This window comes from Phyllostomus discolor, chromosome 2 (assembly GCF_004126475.2).
Source record: "Phyllostomus discolor isolate MPI-MPIP mPhyDis1 chromosome 2, mPhyDis1.pri.v3, whole genome shotgun sequence".
In the NCBI taxonomy this organism is placed as follows: Eukaryota; Metazoa; Chordata; class Mammalia; order Chiroptera; family Phyllostomidae; genus Phyllostomus; species Phyllostomus discolor.
In genome coordinates this window covers 68,543,140-68,568,836 of record NC_040904.2, presented here as the reverse complement: position 1 = coordinate 68,568,836, position 25,697 = coordinate 68,543,140, and the positions used below count along the sequence as shown (strand labels likewise).

Genomic DNA, 25,697 nt, shown 5'->3' with positions numbered 1-25,697 from the left:
GAGGATGTAAATTGATGCATTATAATTGTGGACAAAACAGTTTAAATGTTCAAATGGAGGAAATTTAGGAGATGGTATCCACAAATTAGAATGTGTTAGATTAGAACTATTTTGTTGGAAAGATACCAAACTTAGTTGTATTATCAACTTTGGAAATTTTATGTAAAGAGTTACTGAGTAATTATAAAAATCATAGTTTAGAAAACAGAAAGTTTAACAGAAAAATAAAAACTCTTTAAATTGGCCATAGGGACAAGTTTTACCTGTAAGGAAATTTTTGATAAAATTGATTTTGCGATGAGCCACGTGAATGTGGGAGGTGACACGGTTTTGGAAATGCATACATTTGGGTCACACTTTTTCTGTTTTCTCCCCTTTCTGGTCTTTGATGGGGGTTCTTGTTTCTCCTGTCCTTCTGTGGGAGGACACCGGGATTGGCTTGTCAAGCGGCAGGCTAAGCATCCCCTGCACTCCCTCTGCCTTAGCTGGCCATAGGGTCTGTGTTCGTGGATTGCTGAGTCTGCAAGGCCTCTCTTGTCTCCCCAAAGGAGGCTCAAGGGATGTTGGGTCCCAAAGTCTGGATTACAGATTTAAGGTGTTTGATTATATAACAATCTGTCTAAATCCTTTAACATTTACTTGATTTTGTTCATATAATTATATAATATTTCCATGTCCCTTGTTTCTCTTTCCCTTCTTTAGTTATTTAATAGCATTCATAGCATTTATCATGATAAGTCCTGTGACTGAATTATTATTTTTATGGGTATTTTTTATTTAACAACATTAACTCAGAGTTAATTAAAGTATATTTAAAATCAACATGATTGCATGTTTGTTTTGCAGGGGCTTTTGTCCTCCCAAATAATAAAATTATAAGTGTATCTGAAAATTACAAAAATATTGCCACATATAATATAGTTACCAGAAGAGCATATTGCCTAGAATAAAGAGACATTTTAACATGGGACGGCAGCTGAGGTTCTTTTTAATCTGTAGTGAAAAGGAGAAAAAGTAGCTACAGTTTACAATAAGAGGGATTTAAATTTAATATAAATAATCCCTTTTCCAAGTCTGGATAAACTCCACAAGAGAAGGGGCCTTTGCAGTTTTGTTTGCTAATTCTGTATATTTTCAATTCTTAGAGCAGTGCCTGGCACAGAGTAGGCACACAAGAAATATTTATTAACTGTTAAAGCATTTTTAGGCCTATCTATTCAGGAATAAACCAAATAGCTTGCTTTTTCTATGGTTTATTAAGCCTGATTGTATGGAAACAGTGAGGCAAGGTAACTGTTATAGTACTACTGATTCATTGTCATTTTAGGTCTCAAGGCCATTTTTTTTTTATAAAGAACTAAACTAATTTTTTAAAGTGCTGAGAATGTTTTTCTACCTTCTTTAAATTACAAAATTTAGTGAACTCTAACACCATTACTACTTTTTGCATTAAATAGTGACTGAAATAATTTTGGTGTTTTTTTATACATGGGGAATAGTAATTACTAGGAAGGAATGATTATTGATATATAAATACATTGGGAATAATGGTAGGCATTTGCCTCTCCTATCTGACTACAGATCTTTTATATTTTTCCTGTAGTCTGAATGTTTGTGTCCCTCTTCCCCAGTTTTTTTGTTTGTTTGTATGTTTGTTTTGTTTTGTTCAAATCCTAAAGCGTAATATGATAGTACTAGTAGCTGGGACCCTGAGACTGAAGCCCTTGTGAATGGGTTTTCACAAAACCCCAAAAGGGCCCAAACCTCACAAAAGAGCCTTCAGAGAGATCTGTAACCCTTTTCCCACTATGTGAAGATCCACTAAGGAGTCCATCACCCAGGAGAGGGCCCACACCCAGCCATACTGGAACCCCAGTCTCAGACTTCTGTCTCCCAGAACTCTGAGAAATCATTTTCTGTTTACATAAGCACCCAGTTTGTGCTATTTTGTTTGCAGCTCAGACTAATATGTTTCCTATACTATGCTATGTACTATGTCAAAAATTTTACTACATGAAATGAAATAATATAATAATAAATGTGGCTTTTAAATTTTCTCTTGGCTTTAAAAATCTATGTTTAAGGACTAATAAATGTTAAACAAGGATGAAGAACTGTTATATAATCTATCTTCATTATTATTCTCTGAAAACTTCAGTGAAAATAATTAACTGGAAATTTAGGCCCAAAATATTATTTGTAGCATTTAGATGTTTCAAATGTTTATGAAACATTTAGATGCTATTATAATGTTAATAAGATAATATTTTTTATTTATGGGAAATGATGCATCATACCTTTTCTTTGGGGTAGAGGTTAAATTCTTTATAAAATTCTACTAACTTGAGGTTTTTGCCCTTTCTTTTTTCTTTTGGTTTATTTTTTTTGGTTTTGCCCTTTCAATATGAAGTTGTCCCCAGATAGACTATCTTGTAATTAAAAATCTTGTTTTAAATTGAACTTGACAATTTATTTCAGTTGACTAAGGATTGACCTTTGTAATTCACTTAAGGATGTTTCTCATAAGAATTATCTGGTAACCATTAATAAAACAAAAAAAAAACACAAGAAAATAAACAAAAACAAACAAAAACCCCACAAAAATAAAGACCTGTTAACATCATTGAAATAATAGCTTAGGTTTCTCTGCAAAACAACTAATTTTCTTGATTGAACATTTTGAAAGATGATGCCTGACTGCTTATATGGTCATCTAAATGTCTCTTTTGTTATGTGTTTAAGTGAGCTTACCAATCAGAAAATATTTTTAAAATAAAATAATACTATAAGATAAATTAAACACTCAAAGATAGAAGGAAAGAATAGAGAACTGTATTTCTGAAGGATAATGAGGCATATATTAGTCATGTCTTTAACACCTTTTCTTCTAGATGCACAGCCAAACTAATTTATGTGAACTCATTTCTTGTTCACTACTTAAAAATATACACCTTAAGTAACATATATTAAATAAAACTTTTGAAGTTGCTTCATAGTAATTTGACACAATTATTGAATGTGTGCTTTATGTCAGGTGATGTCCTTGATGTGTGATGCTTGAACTAAATAGTAATAGATATGTAGGGGGGTGTACTTGTTTTTAAAAATAAAGTGCTGTTGGAGTGAAACATGCTGAAGAGCTTATTCATTTTGTGATGGCAATGGGAAATAATAGAGGGACTGCGACATTTAAGCGTGCTTGGGGACATGTTTAGAAGTTGGCCAGAGAGGTTGAAGGGAAGGAGATTTTAACCTGAGGGCACTGCATGAATAAAAGTGTGTGTATTGATTGAAGTCACAACGGGAAGCAAATGGCACACTGAAGAAAGGACAGTTTGAATCAGTTTGTTTTTTGTTTTGCTTTGTTTTTCCAAAAGGCTGTTTTCAAAGTTGAGCACTCACTGATCCACGAGAAAGTTCAAAGGAGGGTTGGGCAAGGGGGCTTAGCAGTTTCTAAATTGTTACCTTGCCTAGGCAACGGGAACAAGGAATCATTTGTTAAAACCCAGAGGGAGAGCCAGCTATCTTGAGAGGAACTTTGAGCTTTGGTGAGAGACACACTTAATTCATGGTAACTTTGCTGGGAAGGAGCCAGAGGATTAAAAGAAACAAATACTCAGGTCTCTGAGTATTGCTGCCCGCTCTCTCTCAGATTTGTTCAATCTCAACGAGAAGCCAAAGTTCTGGGGAATATGGTCCACATAGGTCAGCTTTCTGGGGCAAAGAGCTGGGTGAGAGTGGGGTCTGTCCTAACTGGTAAAATATAGCCCAGGAGGTCAGGGAAAGTAGACCTGACTGGTGGGTGAGAGGCAAACTGGGAAGGGTGCCTTTTCTTTTTTCCAGACCCCCATTTTCTCTTTTATCATTCCTGTTAACACTGTTATATTAAAAAATGATTAAAGAAGACAGTTTAGGTTATGCAAACAAACTTTAACACTTCCAAAAATCTTCATATGGAGAACTGTGGATGGGGGCAGATGCCAGGAAGCTTTTATGGGATAAAGACTGTAGAACAAGGAAGAGAATAATAGAAAATATCTGATAAGCTAGGGCCACAGGATCAGCCTCATTGTGGGTGAGAAGGGCCAGAGTTGGCTTGGCTGACTGTATATACTTGATTTCTCGACAAGGGAAACATTTTTTAGGCCAGGAAAGTTACCTAAGTTATTGGTTTACTGATGTGACACCCTGGCCAGGGCAAACTCTGCCTTCTTGTGTGTCCTCATAAACACTAATCTCATGATCAGAGCCCTCTCCTCATGGCCTCATTTAAACCTAGTTATCTCCCAAAGGTCCCATCTCCAAATACCATGACATTAAGAGTTATGGCTTCAGTACATGAATTTGGAAGATGGGGAGCATAATTCAGTGCAGAACATATAAGATTGCTTTTCTAAGCTCCATCTTGGGGGTGGAAAGTTATATCAACAACACTTAGATGACTAGCAATGGCAATTCAAATTATCTTCTTTTAGTGTTTAGGAGGTTTCTGTGCTTTAACTCTGCCTTGCCGAGTAGTAACAGAATGGACTAGAACAGAGTTTTCTTGATACCAGACATTCAGCATTTTCAAACAGTCATGTATTAGTTTCCTTGAGCTACCATACAAACTATCACACACTGGATGGCTTAAACAATAGAAATTTATTTTTTCCACAGTTCTGTAGACTGCAGATCTGAAATCATCCAGCATAGTATGGTTCTGGTGAGAGCTCTTCTCATGGTTTGTAGAAGGCTGCCTTTTATTTTTTTAAGAATTTTTTTTGTTTTATTTATTGATTTTAGAGAGAGAAAGGGAGAGAGGGTGGGAAGGAGAAAGGGGGTAGAGTGAGGCATGGATTTGTCATTCCATTTATTTATGCATTTATTGTTTGAGTACTGATATGCCATAATCATATTTACTTTTTTTTTGTATGGACACCATCATCCACATTTTTCTAGGTGCTGCAAAACAAAGTATTGAAGTTATCTTCCCTGAGAATAGAAGGAAGATAATTTGTGGACTGAGTTTGGGTTTTAGAGAGTAAAGATCAGATTAGTTAAATAAGTTAAAGTATTAAGAGCTGGAATGAGATTGCTAGGCAGAAAGATGCTATTTTGGGCAGGAATGTGGCATATTGAATAATTAGTATTTAAGTATTACATAAGATGCTAATCTTATAAACACTCTATTTTTCATTTCTGGAATATTTTCTTTTCTTTTTCTTTGTTTCTTGTTCTTTGCCTGCTTTCTTCTCTCCACATTCTTTGTTCACTGTTTCAGGGATTTCTAATATGTGGATATTGGATCTCCTAGATTTTTTTATCTTCCTTCTTCAAGTTGCCCATCATGTTTCCCTTCTTTTCTTTTTTAAATTTTATTTTTTTATTTTAGAGAAGGGAAGGAAAAAGAGAGGGAGAGAACCATCAATGTGTGGTGCCTCTTGTGTGCCCCTTACTGGGGACCTGGCCTGCAACCCAGGCCTGTGCTCTGACTGGGAATCAAACTGGCAACCTTTTGGTTTGCAGACTGGTGCTCAATTCACTGAGCCACACCAGCCAGTCCCCTTCTTTTCCACTTTGAGAAGCTACTTTATCTTCCAACTGCTTTTATTTCAGTAATAATATTTTTAAAATTTCTAATGAAATGCTTTTTGTTCTCTCCTTTTTGCATAGATTCTGCCCTTGTTAAATGCCCAAGATAACTTTTATGAGAATATAAATTTTATGAGAAAATAACTTTTTGAGGCTATCAATTATAGGTGTTTTCTTATTTTTTTCATGTTTTCCCCCTACTTCCGTACCCTGTATTCTGTTTTATTTAGATATTCTTGGCCTGTGTTTCTTTTAGTCTCTACCTTTCATGTTGCATGCTTTCTTCAAATGCCTGTAATCCAATGTTAGACAGTAATATTTTAGAATGATGGAGAAATGGCAATTGAACATTCTGTGCATGTGGACAGGGCTTCGTTCCTGGTGAGTTTCAGTGTTAGGTAGTCAGAAGGTGAGCCAGGCTTTAGATTGATGGCAGTAAGTGAAGGTTTCTTTCTGATATCATTTATTTTTCCCAGAGATGGATCTTTCAGTTTCCTACAAGGCATGGGCACCGGGATATGGAGTGACGGGCTTTATATTTAGCTAATGGCATCCATGGATAAGGGCAAGGAAAGTGGATGAGTGTCCCACGTTTCAGCAGAACAGTTGATACATCTCTGCTGTGCTTATTGTCTCTGGATTTGGAATCTTCTTACTTCAGTTGTTTTCAAAAAATGAACCTATGATCGCCTGTTTGAGAAGGGAAGCTGTTGCTTTAGATGATACCTGTTTGTCTGTGCAGGGGAGGGAACAGTCTTTGCTCCAGAGCCTATTGTCACCTTAGTGGGACTCTGCACTGTGTCCTGCCATCTTCCATTGTACTAGGAGCCTCCAGATGCTGAGACTCCTAGGCATTCTGGGAAGTAAATGGGCCAACTCTCTTTAGGTTCTTCCTTCACTGTGTCAGATTGCAATTTTTCTGTCTACATATTTCTTATCCTTCTAGTTACTTTTTTTTTTGCAAAAATTCATTGAAATTTCTGGCCTCATGTCTCCTTTTCTGTGCTTCTCTGTTAATACCTTTCATATTCCTTTGCGTTATTTATTTCAATAGAGTTTTTTTCATTTTTAATTTATTCTTCTAAACACCTTTCTTTAAATAAAAGAAGAAAAAAGTACACTTACTGTATAGAAGAATATTTTATAATTTTAGGGCCTCATTTGGGCCATTACATTCTCATCATATGCCATGATTAAAAGATTTTGGTAAAACTGATTATTTCTTGCTTGTCATATCTTTATGTATTATTATATGTGATAAAGATTTTCTTCATTATGACCCACAGAAAATCCTTTATTCATTTCATTTGTTACCTGGTTCTGCTCAATCAGCCTTTAAGACCCCGAAACATCTAATTTGTGAGAGAATGCATAGTTAGAATTAGATGCACTTTTCCTTACCACAGATATTATAATTCTTTGTGTTTGCAAAATACAATATGAATGTTAATGAACCTAATAACATACTAGGAAATGGTCTTCCTCTGTAGATGAGAATAAAGGTTTATTAACTGATTCATTTTTTTTCTGAAGCTCTCTATAATGTCAATAGGAAACACAACATACATGTGTAGACTTCAAAAGCAGTCTATTTGCTATTTGGTAGAGTAACTAACTATGTTTGCCTAGAGAATGGATGAGATAGAAAGTGCTGGAGATTTCCCTTGTATTTTGAACTTGCCCTACGTTTATTTCTTAATCAAATTTTGCTCCTTTTCTTAATATCTTAGTTAACCCCTTTTTAACTGTATGTTTCCTGCATGTGAAGCATTGCCATGTTATCCCTGGATTTATGTGAAAAAAATGAAGATAAAATGCCTGGACTTTGAATTTATTGTCCACTTGGAGAAAATCCTCCATAAACGAAGGAGTTGCTTTAGCATTCTGTGGCTGGTAAGGGAGTAGAGGAAAGCTTACATATTTTGAGAAGTTTATGACAGAAAAGCTTGGTCTTGAAGGAGTTAATGGATGTAGCTCAATGAATTGGTTGTAAAGGCTCCATTAGGAAATAAAAGAACAAAGCAAAGCAAGATTGTATAGGTATCAATTCTCTTTTATAGTGATGTGGGGGCTAAAAAAGTACTTTTTCTTCCACCTTGTAAGTTCCAGCTGGGCTAATAGTCCAAGTGTCAGAGACAGGTTAACGGGGAAAATTTGCAAAGTTTATTGGTGATATCCCTGCCAGGGGTGTCATAAGATATGAGACCCAGAAGATATTGGGCAGTTGGGTTCACATACCATTTATGGACAAAGGAGAAGGGAGGCAGGGGTCTGAGATTTCAAAGGAAATAGACAATTCTTAGGTAGTTGAGGAAGAGAGAAACACACAGGGCAAAAAAAATTCTTCTTAGACAACCCCAAACAGTGGGACACTGGCAGATCTAGGTCCCTGCCTGGAGACTTCCTGTCTAAGATTTCCTTCCTGGAGCAGGCCTTTCCATCTGAATCTTTTAGGCAGGAAAGGGGGAGGGCCAACGATTCTCCGCTGAGAAAGGTTGATATTTGATATCAAATATCAAATTTGTTGGTGGAAATGGGATTCCACCAGTGGAACAGCGAGGAAAGCATTTGGGAAGGCTCCTGTATGGGGGGATGTGAGTTGTGGTAAGGTTATTGAAGAAGTTGGAGCAAACACAAAGGATTCGTCCGGATCCAGCTCGATCCTGCTGTGAAAGCCCAGAGCAAAGGACAGTGTCCATAAATTCTGTGTTATTGATTCAGTTCCATTCAGTCCCTGCCCCCATCTGGCCACTTAATCTGTGCTCCCGGCTGGGCTCTGACTGGTGCTGCCCCCAGGCCTGCACTACAGTACAGCCTGCCGACCCTGGGTGGCTGATAGAGCCACGTGGCTGCTGTGGAGAGAATGCACAAACGAAGGGGGCCGGCAATTGCTACAGAGTGAGAAAGCAAGAGAGAGAGAGGGGGAGAGAGAGAGAGCATGACCCTACGTTAACAGCTGATTATACTATCTCAGGCTTGGGAAGGACTAGACTCTTCTTTAAAACTATCAAGAGTGATTTTACAATCTTTCTTGGGCTGGTATTGGATCCTCCCCCTAGCTAATCAATTTCTTAGATCTTCCGAGATCCTGTGTCCCTTACCCAGTCTGATTCTTTTCCCAGGCTTGACTCTCCCCCTTATGGTTACCATCTTGGCTCTTACTGCACAAGCCTCACAGTAGAAGCACCTCCCCCTGCGCTTTATTGGCTTCTCTTGTACCTATGCCTAGCAGAGTTTTTCCTGCTGTTTACCTTTCTTTCGGTAATCCTGGCTAATCACTGGTAATGATCCTTCCTGCCTGTTTGGGGGATTAGGTTTCAATGCAACAGTCCCTTGGGGATCCTATAAATTCTGCAACTTGCTAGTGAAGCGGGCTCGTTGTCGGGTTCAGCTCCCCATGTGATTAGACTTCTTAGCATCTAATTCCCTTTGCTCTCTTACTTCATTACTATCTAGCTACCTACACTAACAATCTAAACAAAATTTTGAATCTATTTAAGGAAATTTTACTCTGAAAACATTGTAGGCCAACACAATTGCTAAATTTGACAGAATTTTTTTGCTTTTTCTTAAATCCTGCATTACTTAAGAAAATACATTTTAATAATGACCAATGGCCCTGGCTGATGTGACTCAGTGGATTGAGTGCTGGCCTGCAAACCAAAGGGTCACTGGTTGATTCCCAGTCAGGGCACATGCTTGGTCTGTGGGACAGGTCCCTCGTAAGGGTTGCATAAGCAACCACACATTAACGTTCCTCTCCCTCTTTTTCTCCTTCCCTTCCTGTCTCTCTGAAAATAAATAAATCAAATCTTTTTAAAAATAATGTCTAATGTATTCTTTAACTTGTTTGTTCATTCTTTTTCTTTTCTTTCTTTTCTTTTTTTTTTGCAGGACTTTGACCCTTAATGATCTCTCTCTCTCTTTTTTTTTTTAAGAAAAATACTCATATTGTCTCTTCTAGAGCATATATGGGTTATTGTGATTTATAAAAAAATGCATATTTGATGTTCTATCCCATTCCTGGCAAAGAGCTACTAAAACCCTTAGAATTTCCTACTTGATGAGAACAATGAAGGTGTCATTTTTTATGCCAATGAGGTGGCCTTTGGATGCAAATCTGGATGCAAGGCAGAACCAGCCAGGTAATTAGTGAGTTAGAAGTTTTGTTTCCACCCCCTGACTTTAGGAGCTGAAGAATGAACCAATTTCCAAATTCCAATGATTTGTTCATGAATGCCTATATAATGAAGCCTCCATAAAAATCAAAAGGACAGAGTTTGAAGGGTTGGGAGGTGAATATGAGATGTTCATGTTCATAAGAAGTAGCATGCTTAGAGAGGTTATATGTGGAAGCTCTCCACCCTTCCCATATACCTTGCCCTATACATTTTTACCATCTGACTGTTCCTGAGTTACATCCTTTTATAATAAACTAGTGACGTAGTAAGTAAAATGTTTTTCTGAGTTCTGTGAGCTGCTCCATCAAATTGATGGAACTCAAGGAAGGGAAGTTGTTGAGTCCACCAATCCCTAGCCTTCTATCTGAAGCACAGGTAGATAGTGTCAGTATTGAGTTGAATTGTAGGACACCCAGACAGTGTCCCAGAATTACTTCTTTGTGTGGGGATCCCCCTGCTGCCGCACACATTGGAATTGGGTCTCAGAACCTTTTATTATAAAAGCACTAAAGTAATTTACTTTTCATGAACAAAAATCACCCACTGTTAACAAACCCCAAATGTGCTCTTTTTCTTATTTGGTAAAGATTTTTATAAATAAGAAACTATTGTCAGATATATGTATTTTTTCTCTATCCTCACTTCCTACTCACTGGTTTCTATCCTTCCCACTCTGATTTAATAAAATAAATTAGTGCAAATAACTGGATTGATGGTATTTAATTCAAGATCCATGAATGAAGCAATATAAATCTCATTTACCATTATGAATCATTTGAACGATATATTCATATCAGTATTTCATATAAATACCTATGTGAGTTCCAAAATGGCATGGCTTATGATAGAGTTTCAATACTCTACAGTTCCTGAGTGATCATATCTAGTTATGCCATGGGGAAAAATAATATTCTTTTGCTCTGTACCACCTGCCAATTCAAACTTGTCATAAATCACTTTTTGCAGCTTACTTGTTAGCACTTTATTTTCTTGTGGCATATCCTATATAAATTCTTTAGCAATGACTTGTGGTCTTATGTAGTTCACATTTTATCTAGTATTAGATTTTACTTATTATCGATAGCTAGATTCAAAGTTGTTTACTCTCATTATGTTGACGTCATTGCTGCAGTTTTGTCTTTATATCCAGTGTTGCTGATAAAATTCCCAATTATTTGATTCTTACTCCTTTGCATGTAATCAGCCTTTTCTCTAGGTAGTCACTTATATTTCTTCTTTATCTTGATGTTCTAAACATTTTATTACCACCTGCCCTAATAAAGGGTTTTATTATTTTTTTCCATTTTTCTGAAATGGTCTTATTCTCAAAACTGGTTCTCATTATTTTCCCCCAGTTCATTTTTACATTATAGCTATAGTCATCATTTTAAGATTTGAAATCTGCTCATGTTATTTTTCTGCTTTTTATCCTTTGTGATGAGCTCTCCCCACCCCTGATTTGATTACACAGCCAGGGTTTTTAAACTGTGTTAAGAAGGCAACCCGGTCAGTTTCAAATTCCTAATGAGCATTCTCTTGAAATAAGGAGATCCTTTTTTCTGTTTTATCATTGGGCTCTTGTGTATGATTATGTCTAAATAATGATTTCTCCATTTTAAAAGAATTGAACAACTTTGGCATCTAGGCTGAATTCCATTACTCTTTAGATTACCATACAAAGCTCTCCATGCCCTGACCTCTGGATTCCCTTCTAGCTTTGTTTTTATCCTTGTCTCACTCACTTCAGGCTGCTGTAACAAAGTGCAATAGACTACATGGTTTATAAACAGCAGAAATTTATTCTCACAGTTCTGAATGCTGGAAGTCTGAGAGCCAGCTTGATAAGAGTTCTAGTGAGGGCTAGATTAAGTTCTAGATTACAAATTGCCAACTTCTCATGGGATTTTCTTATGGCTGAGAGCAGAGAGAGGAAGCAAGCTCTGTGGTGCCTCTTGTAAGGTTATTAATGGAATTCAGAGCTCTCCACCCCATGACCTCATCTAATCCTAATTATTTCCCATAGGCCTCATCTCCTAATACCATCACAATGTGTGGAATCAACATATAAATTTGTGGGGGGGGGCACACAATCATTACAATAACAATTCAGTATACTGTTCACACCAAGTTACTTGTGGTTTCTCAAATACTACCTGGTTATATGTCTCAGCAAATGCAAAGGCAACATTCATTTTACATGGAATGCCTTCACCTGGTTTTTGTTGTCTGGCAAACTCCATGGCTTTGATATAAGTAAATAAAAAGAGCTTACATTTTCACTTATTTCTGGGGAAGTTTCTCATAATTTCAAACTCTACTTTCCACTTACCACCTACCCCTTGTGCCACAAACCTCTCTAGAGTCTGTTCCCTCTTTACTCATTGTGGTGCTATTGGACTTTAGATTGAACTTTTTGAGGGTAGGGACAGTGTCTCGGTAATCTTTGTATCCCTGGGACCTAGTGCTTTTGATTTGTAGAATCGACTCAATAATTATTTATTTACTGCATGGATGAAATTGATAGGGACCATTAGGTAAATGTGTTTACCACCATTGGAAATACTTTTGCATATGTGTATTACACAGAAAGCAAAAGAAAATTATAAAATTGTGTGTCCATAATTTTAAATTATATTCTTTGAGTTTAGGCACCAACAGAATTGCTGTTTATAAGGGGAATACTGTTGATGTCAAGGTGGGAAAAAAAGGAAATATTGGTCTGGAAATTTCAGCTCATTTTAATGAGTCTTTAGCATTTTCTGTTTTACTTTTAATAAAAAGGTCCTTGTTGTGAGTCCCTGTTTAGAAAACTTTATGTAGAAAAAAGTTTGCTTTTCTCCTGAAGGTTTGAAATACTTATTTTTATCTCATAGTCCCCCCTTTTCTCTTGCCTGTCAGAAAACCTAAAATTAAGTGAGCTATATGTTTGCAACAACCATCCTACCCTAGAGTCCTGTGCCATTATCTTCCTTGCTTGCCCTCCAGCCCTTCTCTTTTTCCAACCATTTGCATTGTAACTGCTGGTTTTTCTTCCTCATTTTATTTTTAAATAATTACATAACATTTAAAAAATTGTAAGCTATTTTTTTAAAGTAAGAAGAATATAAATTAAGTCTATGCAAATCTGCAAATAAATACTTGTAATTATTTTAAATCAAGTTTGAAATTTGTTTTAATATTACTTTAAATCACCTATATGTAAATGGACACTGCCTACTTCTTTTCCCTCATAGTTTGGAACCAGTTAGTTAGGAAACTATAAAATGTTCCTGTGAGATGTGATAGAGGTTAGAATGTTTAGATATTTAGGTGAGTACCGTGAAGGAAGAAAAGTCCAGTTATGGGGTGATGTTACTCTTACCCCAAATTAATAATTAGAGGTTACTTCTCTCAGTAAAGCACATATCATCTCTGTTTTAGAAATTTTCCTCATCGAAAACTTTCTCTAACTTTGAAGAATATTCACTTTTGACACAGTGAAGTAGAAATCTGGGATGTACTGTTACTATATCTATGTCTATTTTACTCAAGGTAAAATAAACTGCGGTGAAGAAGAAATACTTTAATTGACTCCTTTAAAATGTATAGATAAAATCTTATTACAGCTTGTTAGTATTAAGCCTGATTTCTGTTTGTTGGCATTTTTCATGGCAAGGCTCAGGATGAGGAAAGGCTTGGACTGTGTAGTTTTGTTTTCCCTTTTCATTTTCAGCTACAGCCCTGCAGAGAGTAGGGGGTTGTTGGTGAGATATCAATGGCAGTATAGGAATTGCTTTCTGAAGTCATTATGAATTAATAGCTAGTGGTTAGCTTTCTTTGATAGCTCGTTTATAATTGAGTGCAGATAGATGAAAATCAAACACAAAGGGAACTCAATATTATCATTAATTTTGACTTTGTTTAACAGATGATTTCTGGCACCACAGCAGCCTTCCTAATTTGTCTGTGTATGATGAAGAAACTAATCATACACAGCTCAGAGAACAAATAACATACGTTTTCCCTAAAAGGTCACCTTCAGAGATAAACACAAGAAAAAAAAATCCCACAACCTTGTTTGATCTTTTCATTTTTCCTATTTTTTCCTCTTTGTTCTCCTTCCTTTTAAAAATGCAGTTTGTAAAATAATTATTTTATTATTTAAAGTATGCAGTGGTTAACTTCCCAGAATTATAGCATAAACTATTTTATAAATATCAGATTTGTTTCTTGTAAATGCTTCCCTTTTAAATTTATTTTATAGCATATACTATGTGCTACATGCTGTTTTAAACACTTTATGAATATTAACTGATTTGGTCCTCAAACACCCTATCAGGAAGGTCCTATTATTATCATCTCCAATTTTCCAGATGAGAAAACAGAGGCACGGCAATTGTATAACTTGTTTACTAGCTGATAGTTGGTTGAGCTGGAATTCAAACTCAGACTGTTGGGCTCTAGAGGTTGCATTCTTAACTATTATGCTATGTTACTATAATTTCTTAGCTTAATTTCAATTCCTGTGACTTCTTGATAATTATATTTAAAAACATTACCAAACATGGCCCTTGGCTGAAATAATAAACCTTCACAAACCCTAGTATGGTTTTAGAATACATGTATTCCTATGAGCAAGTGTCAATGACAGTAATAAACTTGGGGGACATGAAGCAATCTGATATTGTTTAATTGTTAGGAATATGCAATAGAATAAATACAAAAACTGTTTACATATTTATATGTATGTGTGTGAGTATACACAAACACAGGCACACACACATACACATATATCACATTTCAAGTTTGGTATTTGATAGAATCTTGATTACTAGTAGATAACATCATACATCTTGACATTAGTGTGAGGAGTCAGTATGTGTGCACACATACCGACGCAGTTTGATCTCATGATACTGCTAATCACTGTGTGTATAGACGTATGCATACGTGTGTGTATTGCAGAATATTACAAGGCAAGGTAGATTTTACTTTTAAAATCTAGACTAGTAGGACATGAAAATACATTCATGTCCTACTTCTGTGGCCAGACCTGTCAGGTTGGGGGCTGCTGAAGGGGCACGATTCACAAAGCGAGGTGTTAAGTGGCTAGGTGAGACCATACATGGTCCCAGGAAGGACATCAGTGTCACTATATAGTTAAAGAAGTAAAGGCTGAGGATAGAAAATACATTATTTATTAAGCTGGTGTGGCTAGACTGAGGATGGGTATAAAAATCATTAATAAGTACTGATAAATGGGTCAAGATGAGGTATGAGGTGAGTCTGGTAAGGTGAATGCTGGAGCTCCACCGTGCTATTTTTGGAATTTATATTTGGATTTTAATGTGTTTTGCTGTCCCAGGACCACACTTGACTGATTTTACAAATTTATTACTCTTTATTAAGGTTGTTTCAGTGGGGGACAGACATCTTTCTTAGTCATGGTGTTAGGTAAGATATTGGTTATGTTGCTTTGGCAAGGGCAAAATAAGTGTTCTAAAGAAGAAAGATGGTTTGTTTGTCCGTGAAGTAAAAGTTCAGGTTGATAGGTGCTCTGTGGATAGGCAGTGTTGGCTCTGTGTATATATTCAGTCCATTTTTTTTACATCCTATTGGTCTTGTATCATCAAGGGCATTATCTCCAAAATCAACAGTGTTCATCATCTCTCTCTTATCTTGCAGAAGGAGAAGAAGACAAAAATGAAATTAAATCAGTCCATTTTAAGGATGTGAACACATAAGTTCTATATATATCCTTGTGGCCAGATCTTAGTCACATTTGCCATACTAGCTGCAAGGAATGCTGGGAAATGTGGTTTTAAGCTTGGGGCCATTTGTCCTGATAAAATTCCTGTCTTAAAGAAAAAAATGGGGGATTGATTTGAAACACAAGTAGCATTTGTTGAGGTGACATTGCTTAATAAAATTATATAGGTTTCAGGTATACAATTCTGTAATACATTATCTGTGTATTGTATTGTGTGCTCACCAACCCATCTCCTTCTATCACTATTTATTCCCACTTTACCCTCTTCTACTTCTTCCCACTGGCAGTCAATATATTGGAAACACATTGTTCTAAAACTCTCATGCATTAATTCATTGTAACTCAGAAAAAATGTAGTGTTGTTAATAAAAAAGAAAATTTAAAAGATATGACTGATAGTAATATACACTCAAGGGTATACTAGCTAGTATAAATAATGTGCAATCATAATGATCAGTGCAAACTCCAACATTAAATGAAATGAAAGTAAAATCCTAATGCAATCTGAAATTAGATACTATTATATGAGCCTTAAATTTTTGCCACTTTTTGAAGGATGTACAACTTATCATGAAATGCCAGTCTCACTTGTAATGATATTTTTACTTTGATAACAATTGTTGTATAAAATAAGAGTTGGATTTGAATGAAAGCACTGCATGTAAATATAGCAATGTGGGATGTAAAAGCACACTGAGCAGACTCTGCAACTGACAATGATCAGGCTCTAACCTGGTTTTCTTGAATGTCAAAATAGAGCATGCAAACGGCCACCCTGTAACAGAGAATTCATAGGACAGCTGCATGGCTACATTTGAAATACCTAAAATTTAAATTAGGGTTTGAGGAGCGTGATTTCCTTCCCTTCTTAACGGCACTAAATAGGTATTGGCTCTAATCATTTAATTTTTGTATTGGTGGTGAGCATTTTTAATAAATCTATATTTTTCATTTTTAGTGCATTTTGTAGGAATATCAGATTAAAAGGAAAAGATATGAGCCAACATTTGTCTGTAAAGTTATAATAATAATTATTGAAAGGAATTAAAAAATATTTTACATAACATTAGAAGGGCTTCAGAAAGAAGACTGTTTTGAAACTAGTAAGTTGGTTAAACATTTTTAAGCCAATCATTAATAAACTGAATCTTACTAAAATATTATCAAGATTTATCTCTTCTTAAAAATTTATTTTAGGGCAAAATCATAAAATAGGGGGAGAACAAAAGCACCTTTTACACAGAGTGTTTTGGTTGTGTCCGTTAGGGACTGTTTGAGCAGAAACAGTTGTGAGTGCAGTAGCCTCACAGAAGGTCCTTTACTGTGGTGGGCCTTTGTCTCTGCTCCAGTAATCTCACCTTCCTCCCAGCTCAGTTCTGCTAACGTATGAGGCCCTTAGCCTACCCCCATGGTGATAGTACTGTAGACATTGTCTTTACTTATAAACTCCATTCCCCACATCCATACCATCCACATGCATGTCCACAAAAACTTGTATAACAGTACTCTAAAACATTGCTCCTCAAACTTCACTGTGTCAAAATAACCTGTCCAGCTTGTTAAAGACACACTATAGGGTGTCTGATTCAGTAGATCTGGATGGGCCTGAGAATTTGCATTGCCACAAGTACCGAGGTGATGCCAGGGCTACTGACACAGGGACCACACTGTGAGAATTGCTCAAACGTGAGTTCTTTAGCATGATGCCATTAGATAATGATGCTTTAACAAACAGAATTATGTCCTCAAATTTTGTTTATTTCTCTTTTCTTTCTTTTTAAAAATATATATAGACCTCAAGGTCCCTTGCAAAATGTGATGGTTTTATTTTGATCAGTTATATACAACACTTTTAGTTCTAATATGGCTCAGATGTAGTAAAGGTGTGCTTGCATATGATTTTATATTGTATGTTTTTGAATAGAGAGATAAACTTAGGCCTGGAAAAGTCTCTACTGAACACTGTTTTTTTTTTCTTTTCTCTTCTCACTCCCCCAAATTTGCTACTTTTGTTTCCCCACACCAGATAATGCTAATCAGTGAAAAGTCTACAATCACAGTTACAGAGGTGCTTAATGTCATGGATACCTTCATCATCCCTCCTTCAAAACAAGATTAGGATATGTGAATTCATGTGGTCACTGTATATGAAGCCAGTGCTAGGAGCACTTTTTTTTTTTTGGCAAAGCTTTAGAAAATATTCTGAATTGGAATATTCTAAATTTAGTGTTTACTATTGGAGTCCATCTACAATCTTTTTAGCTGAGTGTCATAACAAATTATAATGCATAGTGAATTGGATAAAACAGGCTTTGGAATATGTCAGTTCATTATTTACCATTTATAAGTTGTGTGGCTTAGAACAAGTTACATATCCGAGCCTTTTGGCTAGTCTCCAGGTTAAATTTTTTAAAAATGTAATGAATATGTTTCAAGTATTTTTCAGAGAAATTATATTTAAGCAGCTTTCAGTGTTTTTTTCTTATCCATAATAAATAAGAAATACATTGATTGTTTTTTCATATCCATAATAGGTAAGAAATATTGTCATTGCTTTTTTTCTCAAGGTAAACAAATTTGAATTTCTGTCCTCTAATAATTTATCTAATAGAACAAATTATCTTAGAGTTTACTTCCCAGTAAGATTCTTCAATGCAGTGCCATGTTTCATCTGAATATCTAAGATGCCCTTGATACTATCTGACATTTTTCCTGTGCACTCTGCTTTGACTTTATGTCAGTGCCAATCCTACCTAAATTTGAGAGGACACATGTCTTCATGTTCTCTTGAATACAGGGTAACAGCAAAATGTATACAGTTGTGGGCTACAGTAAGAATGCCTTGTTTACTTGTCATTTCCAGTACCCGCTAATTGTGTGACCTTCAGCAAATCAGTCACTTAACATACCTCAGTTGCTTCCTATCTAAAGTGGGAATAACAATAGTGTTTACCCATAGAATTGATGAGAGCATAAAAGCATTTACAACAATGCCTAGTACTTAGTTAATGCTTCATCATCTCAACTCTGTTTTCTTCTCCATGCGTATCCTCAGAGCTCATGTGTATTATGCCTACAAGTTCACATCTTTGTAGACTTTGTGAGTACAGGCCAAATATTTTATAAATTTTTGTATGAGGCAGTATGCGATGATTGTGTAAGCAGCATTATCTCACTCTCTATAAAATCTCAGTTTCCTGAAATTCAGCTGGTGTGTTTATGGGATCAGTCCCACCAATGACTGAAAATTCACACGTGTCTATAGAAGTGGTATGCTTTGTCTAGCGCTTATTCATACACCGATTTTTATGTGGTTTTGAACATTCATTTTCTTAATTTAACATTTACATTTTAAGACTCTTGGAACTATGTATAAAATCTCTGTACAACTTTAAAAGAAATCTTAATGAAATGTTATAGGAGAGATCAAGGAGACTATGAGAATAAAACTACCATAGTGAACATGGGTAGAGAATACTTAATGAAGAAAGGAACTATTGGAAATGAGAAAAGTTGGTTGTTTTGAGACTAATCAAATACAGGTACTGGATGTGAATAGTCAATAATATCTAATCAATGTGAAAAATGTATTAAACTGTGAGCACGGGGATGAAGTTGATACTGTTCTTGCATTACACTCGTTTTTGTCCGTTCAGTATCCAAGTGTGCCCTTTATCTGTCAGTGCAGACAATTCCTATATTCTTTTCAGTGACCTCTACCAAGTCACAGAACACATTTGGCTGTTTCACTTGTAACTCCTAAAGCCTGCAAATGTTTATTAGCATACCATTTAGTGCAGTCATTTTGTGTTTATGTAATTGCTCCAACACAATACACTGACATTGGCTTAAAAATATAAAATATATTTTAATTTATCATTTTGTTAAGGAATAAATAGAAAAAGAAATATCCTAGAGGGATGGGTAATGGAAATGCATTCTAAAAGAGAGATGCCATTGCAAAAGAATATATACCTTTAATATGTTTCAGCCTAATTAAATGGCAGTACACACATGTAAATTGTATGCTACCAAGAAAATATTTACTTTACATAGATTAAGTGATCCATATGTTTATAAATGGTCCTTGTTTATGAAGAGAGGCTTCTACTAGATTTAGTTGAAAGATATTTTAAATTAGTCTAAACTTCAAAAGTAACAAATATTTGAAAATAAGGATATTTAGACTAACTAGACAATTGTGTTTTGCTGGCCTAATTAGCTTAAAATGAGATATTTTTCTTTTGTTTTATTGTCTACAGGTTTGAGCTATTGGTGATTTTTTTTCTTTTTTGTTTGTTGTTCAAATACAGTTATCTCCATTTCCCTCTATTACTTTTCTCTGTCCCACCCACCCCCACCTCCCACCCTCAATCCTACCCCACCTTTGACTTTGTCCATGGGTTCTTATACATGTTTCTTAATGACCCTTCCTCTTCTTTCCCTTGTTATTGCCCTGCATCCTCTTCTCTGGTTACTGTCAGTTTGCTCTTTATTTCAGTGTCTCTGTTATATTTTACTTGCTTGTTTGTTTGTTGATTAAGTTCCACGTATAGGTGAGATCATATGGTATTTCTCTTTCACTGTCTGGCTTATTTCACTTAGCGTAATGCTTTCTAGTTCCATCCATGCTGTCACGAAGGGTAGGATTTCCCTCTTTCTTTCTGCTGCGTAGTATTCCTTTGTGTAAATGTACCATAGTTTTTTGATCTACTCATTTACTGTTGGACAATTAGGTTGCTCTCAGCACTTGGGTATTATAAATTGTGTGGCTATGAATACTGGGGGTGCATAGGTTCTTTTGAATTGGTGTTTCAGGATTCTTATAGTATAATTCCAGGGGTGGGTTTGCTGGGTCCTAAGGCAGTTCCATTTTTAGTTGTCTGAGGAAATTCCATACTGTTTTCCACAGTGGCTGCACCAGTCTGCATTCCCACCATCACTGTACTAGGGTTCCCTTAAAATACCAATGACTTATTTCACAGGTATAGAAAAAACACTTCAAAAATTTATATGGAATTATAAATGGCTTCAAATAGGTGCAGCAATTTGGAGAAAGAACAAAGTAGTATGGATCACAATGCCTGACATCAAACTGTATTACAAGGCCACAGTAATCAAAACAGTGTGGTACTGGCATGAAAGCAGACACATAGATCAATGGAAAAGAATAGAGAACCCAGAAATAAACCCATATCTCCATGGCCAATTAATATGCAAAAAAGGGGGCAGGAGCATAAAATGTAGTAAAACTAGCCTCTTCAACAAATAGTGTTGGGAGATCTGGATAGCTACATGCAAAAAAAAAAAAAAATGAAATCCAACAACCAACTTACACTGTACACAAAAATAAACTCAAGATGGATAAAAGACTTACATATAAGTTTCAACACCATAAAAGTCCTAGAGAAGAACATAGGCAGGAAAATCTCAGATGTTCCTCAGAGCAATACTTTCAATATTTCCCCTAGAGCAAGGGATATAAGGAAAGAATAAACAAATGGGACTTCATCCAAATAAAAAAACTTCTGGATGGCTAAAGAAAATATCAGCAAAATGAAAAGGGAACCAACCATGTGGAAAAATATATTTGCCAATGATACCTCTGACAAGGGTTTGATCTCCAAAATATATAAAGAGCTCACATGACTCCCCTCTAGAAAGACAAAAAATCCAATTAAAAAATGGGCAAAGTACCTAAACAGACATTTCTCCAAGGAGGGCATACACAGGGACCAGAGACATATGATGGGATGCTTAGCATCACTACAGGACGTGCAAATTAAAATTAGATATTTTTCTGTAAGAGTGATGAAATCAATATAGTTTAATATTTTAGGTCTGGGTTTCAGTAGTGCATGTATTGGTTTTTGGGAGATGAGGGAAGGTAAACCTACACACAAACACAATGTATATTTATGAACACTCATATATCGTTTTAAATTTGCTTAATTTTAACAGAAAAATAATCTCTGGAAATTTTGCAAAAATATGTTTGTCTTGCATTTATATGTATGAATCATAACTTTGTAGATGAGGTTAAAATGTATGCTTGACATTTAATATGAGAAAAGAAGCTAATTTTTTTACTTGTAACTCAGCATAACCTTCCAGCTTACTTACCACTCTCAAAAGATCTGCCATCCTCTTGTTTTCCCAAAATTGTAAGCTTATGTATTTTTTTTTTGCTTTTGTCTTTATATTACTGTCATATTCAGTCAAGTATAGCTGATTCTAAATCTGTAGGATTCTTTGAATATTGTTCTTTTCATTTGTAGCTCAGGGCTTGAATTGCCTTTCATCTGAATTACTCCAGTAGCTTCCCCTTTCTGACCAGTAGTTCTCCAAGATAAATTTATGTCACCATCACAAAGGAAGAGGTCTGTATATTTTCAAGTAGCTCCTAATGATTTTAGTGGGTATGAAGTTTGGAATTAGTGGCCTTATAGAAATAATCATCAGGCAAGTGGTCAGGCACTTTGGGTTTTTGTTCGCTGTTCAATTTTATATCTTGGTTCTTTTGTTTATTTAGTGAATATATTTATATGTGTACATGCCCAACCCCATTAGTTTCTGGAGATGCTTTAAAAAGATGATAATAATCCAGTGCTATAAGTCATTATTATTTTATTTTGTACTGTTGGTTGCTTAAGGTCTTGACAGTTTTTTAGTTGCTACTTAATCCTAAACTCAGTGTGGCATTTTCATTTTCCTCATGCATTGTGCTTAATTGTTTTGTTGTTTTAAACATTCTTCTGTTCAACTTGCCAGTTTTTAAATTTTATTAAGTTTATTGGGGTGACACTGATTCATAGGATTATATAGGTTTCAAGTATATAATTCTGTAATATATCATCGGTATATAGTGTTGTATATTTACCACCCGAAGTCAAGTCCCCTTTTGTCACCATATATTTGATCTCCTTTACCCTCTTCTACCTCCTCCCACCTACCTGCTTCCCTGGTAACCACTATACTGTTGTCTGTGTCTATGAGTTTTTGTTTGTCTTGTTTGTTTGTTGCTTTGTGTTTTATGTACCACATATGAGTAAAAATCATATGGGTATTGACTTTTTCCATCTGACTCATTTCCCTTCGCATAATATTCTCAAGATCCATCCCTGGCAGGTGTATTTATGGCTGAGTAATATTCCATTGTGTGTGTGTATTATATATCATATCTTCTTTATCCAGTTTTTGATGGAAGGACTTTGGTTGTTTCCATGCCTTGGCCACTGTTGCAGTGAACACAGTACAGTACACCTTCATAAATAAATGTTTTCAGATTTGGGGGGTAGATACCCAGAAGAGGGAGTGTTGGGTCACAACACACAAAAATTAACTCCAAAAATACATCAAAGACTTTAATATAAGAACTGAAACAATAAAATACATAGAAGGAAACATAAGTTCTAAACATAAGGACCTTAGTCTTAGAATCTTATGAATTTGACCTAAAGGCAAGGGAAATAAAAACAAGAATGAATGGAACTACATCAAACTAAAAAGCTTCTGCATAGCAAAAGACACCATCAACAAAATAGAAAGGCAATTAAGTGAATGAGAGAAGATATTTGCAAACAATACCTCAAATATTAGTTTAATATCCAAAATATATAAAAGAGTCATACAACTCAACAAGAGAAAAAAATCCTCTTAAAAAATAGATAGAGGACCTAATCAGACATGGAGAAGACATACAAAAGGCCAAAATATGTATGAAAAAAGGCTCAACTTACTATCTAGGGAAGTGCCAGTTTCTTATTGGCAGGTTTCTGTAGTCTTCTAGAATTTGGTTTTGTTCCTCTCATTGCATTTGTCTCCACTTCCAAATATCTACTTTATTCACTTCCTAGAATAGCCCATTTTCTGTGATCTCTCTTTCCAAATCTATCTCTTCAAAATGTCTTAAAAGTTCCTTCCTTTTTGAAATAGCATCATGATTAAATGTCTATTTCACATAGCCTCAGAATTTACATATGCTGTTTTTATTGTTCTCTCATTATCTTGTACTCTCTCTATATTTCTGTACATATGTATATCTGTATGTATATACACACACACAATATTGTTTCTCTTCATGGTGGGCATCCTCTAGAGCTTTCGGACAAGAAAGAACTTTCGGGATTGTCTTTGTCCAATATTCTTGTTTTAGTTAAGAAAATTGAATTTCAAGGAAGTTATAACTTGCCCAAGATCTGTATCTCTTCATGATAGTAATGTCTGAGCATACAAAATATCAGTTTATACTCATTGCAGAATAAATTATCTGTACTTGCTTAATATATAAAAAAGAAAATGTCAGAAAAGATGTTTTTATTTGCAATATGTTCATGACTGCAAATATTTTTCCATGGGAACTATTCTTCTTTCATGAGTTTAAATTGTTAGACATTTTAGTTTGAATTTAAAATATTATTTTAATTAGTGTATTAAAACACTATATTATGCATTTCATTTACTTAATAGCTTATTGTGGTTTAATCATTGCTTAACAGTCCTACAAAGTATAGATACTGTGATCATTTTCAGTTTTAACTGAAGAAAGTGGATATTGGATAGATTAAGTATTTTGTCTCATGTTCTAAGTGGCTGAAACAATAATCAAAATGAGCTGTTTACCTTCTACTCTATTGTCTGAAATAGTGTTGAAGTTGGCAGACCTGTTGTAATCAGCTACCTCAAACCTTATTTTAATTGTGTGGAAACTTGGTGATTTGGCCACATGCTGACTAAGAGAAACAACCAGCCATCTATTTTTAACTGCAATATCTGTTTATTTTATCCACTTTCTATAGAAAGTGGATAAAATAAATAGATATGATAAATAGAATTCTGAATAAATAGGTGCCTTGTTTTTGACTGTTTCATGCTTGCTTGTGTTTTATATTTAATATACATATATATGTGTGTATCTGTGTGTGTGTATTTAACAAGGACAGTTTCACATTGATTTTAGAATATGCTTTCCCACAGAGTAATATTATTGCTTTTACCAAGTTGAATAAATATCTAGGATTTGAAGCTGATATATCTTGCTTAATCATTGATGTGTCTAATTTAGTCATAACATAGCTCAAATTTTTCTTTGCTTTGAGCTTTTAAATTCATGGATTGATTTTCTTAATTTGGAAACTGGATTATATTCTTTTACTTTCCCCACCCCCCAAGATGCAGTGTATTTTTAAAGTTTTAATTTAACTTATTAAATAAGTTTGTGAATATTTTCAATGGGAAGCCCTCAGGTAACAGCATTTAATATTCGTATTTTTAATAATCACTGCAGGAAATGGATAGCGTTCTGTTTCTAGTTCATATGAACCATACTGTCTTATTTTCAAATAGTAATAAGAACCAATAAATTTAGTTACCATTAACATCTGTGGTCTCTGAATCTGTGCTTTATTTTCAAAATCTAAACACAATAAGACTTCTGTCATATTTTTATTCTACAATTGAGAGCTCCACAAAAGAGGTAGAGATACTTTCATTTCATTATTGTGGATCATGATATTTTTTATGGATTTAACTGTGCTCTTCAGGCAATTAAAATCATAACACTAAATTAAATACATAATTTAAAGTTATTTCTTAAAATTATTTTAGTTCAGTACCTCAATAAATTCTATCTGAATATATCATTTCTGTATCAAATCAAAACTTTTATGACAGTGGAGTTATATCTCCCTCTTTTGGAAAGCCAAAGCATGGCATTGTGATTGAAATTAAACTATTTTGTATAGATTTTTAGTTTCCACAATTTCCTGATCATACAGGCATAAATGTAATATTTATGTTTTTGGAATGGTTTTTCTTTGGAATTTTATAACATCATTAAAAAGTTAAACTTGTGTATATATACACATATGTATTTGTTTACGCTTGAGAACTTTAGGCCCTTTGATATGTTTCAGCCCAGGAAAATTGATTTTGTTACTTGAAAGGCTTTTCTTTTTATTTAAAGAAAGTCAGTTTCACATATTTTATAATTATTAAATGTAATTTATAATATCTGTTAAAAAGCAGAACTTACAACAATAAGAAATATAGAAAGAAAATAGCAAAGTAGTTTTCTTTATAATTATCAACAGCCTGAGCCTCCCTCCTACCATTTATTGTTTTATATTTTGTGAATATTCTTCCCGATGTGTTGCTAGGCATTTATAAACTGTCTTTCTCCTTGTCTTTCTGTC

At 35.0% G+C, this 25,697-nt stretch overlaps 1 protein-coding gene across 1 annotated transcript in view; it reads left to right on the top strand.

Moving 5' to 3' along the window:
- The window catches only part of GBE1 (1,4-alpha-glucan branching enzyme 1), a 266,291-nt gene that overhangs the window by 92,047 nt on the left and 148,547 nt on the right, over nt 1–25,697 (top strand). The gene's annotated exons all lie outside the window — the stretch shown is intronic.